Source organism: Oratosquilla oratoria, chromosome 16 (assembly GCF_046742065.1).
Source record: "Oratosquilla oratoria isolate Oo_2021 chromosome 16, ASM4674206v1, whole genome shotgun sequence".
Lineage (NCBI taxonomy): Eukaryota > Metazoa > Arthropoda > Malacostraca > Stomatopoda > Squillidae > Oratosquilla > Oratosquilla oratoria.
The window spans coordinates 68106578-68111577 of record NC_134792.1 but is presented as its reverse complement, the minus strand read 5'-3'; positions in this window follow the sequence as shown (position 1 = coordinate 68111577).

The following is a 5000-nucleotide window of genomic DNA, read 5'->3' as shown; positions in this document are numbered from 1 at the left end:
CCTTCTCCCCCTTCTCCTTCTCCCCTTTTCCTTCTCCCCCTTCTCCTCCTCCCCTTTCTCCTTCTCCCCCTTCTCCTTCTCCCCCTTTTCCCCCTTCTCCTTCTCCCCCTTTTCCCCCTTCTCCTTCTCCCCCTTCTTCTTCTCCTCCTTCTCCTTCTCCCCTTTGTCCTTCTCCCCCTTCTCTTTTCCCCTTCCTCCTCCTCCCCTTTCTCCTTCTCCCCTTTCTCCTTCTCCCCCTTCTTCTCCCCTTCTCCTCCTCCCCTTTCTCCTTCTCCTCCTTCTCCTTCTCCCCCTTCTCCTTCTCCCCTTTCTCCTTCTCCCCTTTCTCCTTCTCCCCTTCTCCTTCTCCCTCTTCTACTTCTCCCCCTTCTCCTTCTCCCCCTTCTCCCCTTTCTCCCTCTCCCCCTTCTCCTTCTCCCCTTTCTCCTTCTCCCCTTTCTCCTTCTCCCCTTGTCCTCCTCCCCTTACTCCTTCTCCCCTTCTTCTCCCCCTTCTCCTTCTCCCCCTTCTCCTTCTCCCCCTTCTCCTTCTCCCCTTTCTCCTTCTCCCCCTTCTCCTTCTCCCCCTTCTCCTTCTCCCCTTCTCCTTCTCCCCCTTCTCCTTCTCCCCTTTCTCCTTCTCCCCCTTTCTCCTTCTCCTCCTTCTCCTTCTCCTTCTCCTTCTCCCCCTTCTCCTTCTCCCATTTCTCCCTTTTGTCCTTCTCCTCCCCTGTTTCCTTCTCCTCCCTGTATCTCCCTCCTCCCACCTATCCTCCACCTCTACCCCACTCTTCCCCTCTTCTCCCTCTCCTCCCTCTCCCCCCTTCCCTTTCCTCCCTCTCCTTCCCTTTCCTCCCTCTCCTCCCTCTCTCCCACTCTTCTCCCCCCTCTCCCCCCTCTCCCCCCCGTCCCATGTCTTTCGTCCTGCAAGCGCTCATTATATCCCCTTTTATGACGTAAGGTCACTGCGGTTAACCACTGTCCCGGCCCGATAACGAGGCCCCCTGCCGGGATCGTCAAGCACTCCTGGGTCGTTCTATTGCTCTCTCCTATGTCCCATTACATATGGTATTCAACATGTGTGTATATATACATGTGTCTGTGTATATCTATGTATACATACATATAATATATGTATAATATGTGTGTATGTACAGTATATATATATATATATATATATATATATATATATATATATATATATATATATATATATATACCGACAGGAGACCTTTTGTTCCATAACTAGGTCGGATGCGAAGAAAATTATAATAATGATAAAGAAATGAAATAAACAAATAAAATTATAACAGCATAAATAATAATAAACAAAATAAATGAATGCATAAGTATGGTTAAATAATAAACAAACAGGAAAACAATAGGAGAATAAGATTGAATGTTAGAAAGATATCATAGAAATAATAATATTAAAAAAGATAACGTGTATAAGAGGAAAAGAAAAAACGTAAAATCAATGTTAGCGAAAAATGTCTGTAAAATCTAAAGCGCTTCTGTAAATATTCTAAAACACAAATGCGCTACAAAATATTGTTTACGTCATAAGTTTACAGATAAAGAGAAAAGAGAAAAAGAGAAAAAGTATTGTAGATTTTTATGATAGTTTTAAATTCATCATTATTGGGTATTTATTCATTTATCCATTTGTTCACATATTCTATTATTTATTTATTCATATATTTATTCATATCTATGTACCTGGAAGATAATTAAGGAATAATGTAGCATAAAACAAGAAGGGATTTATAAGAAGTAACAGGGGAGATGTCTCTTCCGTCGGATTCCGTTCAGATATTATGTCCGGAAACGGCGTAATATTTCCGGCCGGAAAAAAGAATGGCTTTGTTACATTTAAGTCTTTATATGCAAGAATGTATCATAGTCGATGTATGATTATGATGAAATTCGTCATATTCATACTTTAGGGCTCCGTGGTCATAGTCTGTCCATAAATATGTTGAAAATTGCTATGTTCATAAGAGGAATCCAGAAACAGAGGGGCATTCCGACAACTATTACTGGTATCGAGTTAAGCACGTGTGTATGTATATATATGTATATATATATATATATATATATATATATATATATATATATATATATAAGGTTTGATTTTAGGCTAAGTATATGAATTAGCGTCGTGAGCTGCTAATATTAGTGGGCCGCGTACGAAACCACAGAAGATCATCGAGACTCTAACCAAAGTCTACAATTATACTATGGAACCGAATCAGCATATACGAAAACAATGTAAAAAAAAATATATATAACGGCATCGTACATTTTTATCATTGGATACCCAAATACTCGAGGGTAATGTGTGCTTGCGCCTGGTTATGTTGGATGACAGTGGCCATTGCTAGGCAGCCGGAAACAAACACTGGAGTCTATCTTGGTACGTACAGGCCGGGATTCCACGTTACACAAGTCCTCGGGTGTAGCAAAGTACAACTCGAGTGTGCGATTCACCACTGTCTTGGATCACGTGTCGGACTCGTGGTCGACAGCTATTTCCCTCCCGGAAGAGAGCTCGGAGCTCGTATATGACCGATCTATGGATAATGATGTGACCTTACACGCAAACACACACCCAACTCCCCACTCATAAGAGTTGGAGTAACAACCCACAGCGCAGCGATACTGAAATTATTTCAGCCCTGGGCGGGATTCGAACCCGGACCGCCGTAGTGGTAACCGGGAAGTCTACCAACTGCACCACGAGGTGTGTGTGTGTGTGTGTGTGTGTGTGTGTGTGTGTGTGTGTGTGTGTGTGTGTGTGTGTGTGTGTGTGTGTGTGTGTGTGTGTGTGTGTGTGTGTGTGTGTGTGTGTGTGTGTGTGTGTGTGTGAACATCGAGTTGGTGCATTTTTGTATCTTTATGTTGTACTAGTTATGTAATAACGGTTTATGGAGCGAGATGTTCTGATGACAATAGTAGCGTTTACTGGGATTAGTCACGCTATGCTTCTTGCTGTTGTTCTAAACCATTATGCTTTTAAACCACGCTATGCTTCTTCTTCTTTGTCTTCTTCGTCTTCTTCGTCTTCGCCTTCGTCTTTTTCTTCTTTTTTTTTCTTTGTCTTTGTCTTCTTCTTTGTCCTCTTCTTTATCTTCTTATTCTTTGTTTTCTTAGTCATTTTCGTCTTCTTTGAGCATTTGGATGTGACTAAATATATACATGTATGTATATACATGCATATACATTTGGAAATGCACGTACAACGCATGTACATGTATGTTTATTTGTACGCGGCCGTGAGTGTATTCAACAATATCCTACAAATGGCTTATTATATATGATATTTTTTTTTTTCTGGGAAGTCTTCACCGAGGAGCAAAGAGCCGCCGGAGGCTGCTTCGGTATATACAGAAATCATATTCGAATTGCGATGCAGCTGCATTGTGTAGTCTTATGTTAGCAGAATTTTTCTAAGGCGTCCGCTTTGCAAGATTTCCCTCCAGGATCACAAACAAAATGGTTTAGTAAATCTGACCAATACCTTTGGTCTTCTGGATCCTTTCCATCGCGCCTCAGTCTAACGCGGACTTCGGGGTTGACATCGAAGATTCTGTTTTCCTCGGCTTTGAGAAGTCCCTCAGGAAGGGTTCGAGGCTCGGTTAACCAGAGGCAAGGTGGTTCTTGGAAATTAATCTTCGAAGTTATCGAGCTAACTTGCCTTCCCTCTTGTTCAGGTCGACTTCAGACGGGATCAGTCTAAATTCGCGAGCCACCTCGGGTTCTGTGGGGTTTCTTGTATTTGCATGTTCCTCGATATTCGCGGGTCCCTCGATATTCGCGGATTTTAGGTAAACTTTTAACGATAAATATGATCCGGTTGTAGTAAAATAGACAGGCGTTTATTGATAAATAGATGTATGAAAAACATGAAAAAATTAACCAATTTGATTGGCTTTTCTCAGGTTATGGAAGCAGCTTGGTCCAACTCTGCTAAAAAAAATATATGCATGTATATATATATATTATATATATATATGTATATATATATATATATATATGTTTGTGTGTGTGTGTATGTGTGTGTGTGTGTGTGTGTGTGTGTGTGTGTGTGTGTGTGTGTGTGTGTGTGTGTGTGACGTAAGTGAAGTAGGAAACACAGGAGTGTTAGTCTTGAGTTTATTCCTGACTAGTTTCATTACTTTGAAAAAGGATACCTGCGAAACTAGTCAGGAATAAACTCAAGACTAAGACCCCTCTGTTTCCTACTCCACTTACGTCAACCTGGCAGAATGGCTGAAGATATATATATGTATATATATATGTATATATATATATATATATATATATATATATATATATATATATATTATATACACACTTACACTCACTCACACACACACACACACACACACACACACACACACACACACACACACACACCTCTCATGGCGCTGTGGTTAGAGCTCTGGCCTGCCACTACGGAGGTCCGGGTTCGACTCTCGCCCGGGGCTGAAATAATATCAGTATCGCAGCACTGAGGGGTGTTACTCCAACTCTCGTGGGCGGGGAGTTGGGTGTGTGTGTGTGTGCAAGGTCATAGCATTACCCATAGATCGGACCGACGAGCTCAGTGCGCTATTAACTGAGGGAAATAGCTATCGATCACGAGTCCAACACGTGATCCAAAGACCAAGTGAATACACACACGCACACACACACACACACACACACACACACACACACACACACACACACACACACACACACACACACACACACACACACACACACACACACACACACACACACACACACACGCACACACACACACACACACACACACAGTGGCGCAGTTGGTAGAACGATGAACTACTAGCATGGTGGTGCGCGTAGTGCTTGGTTCGAATCCTGCCCAGGGCCGAAATTAATTTCGGTACAGCTGCGCTTCGGGTCGTTACTCTGACTCTCGTGGGCGGGGAGTTGGGGGTGTGTGTGTGTGAAAGGTCATAGCATTACCCATAGATCGGACCTACGAGTTCTGAG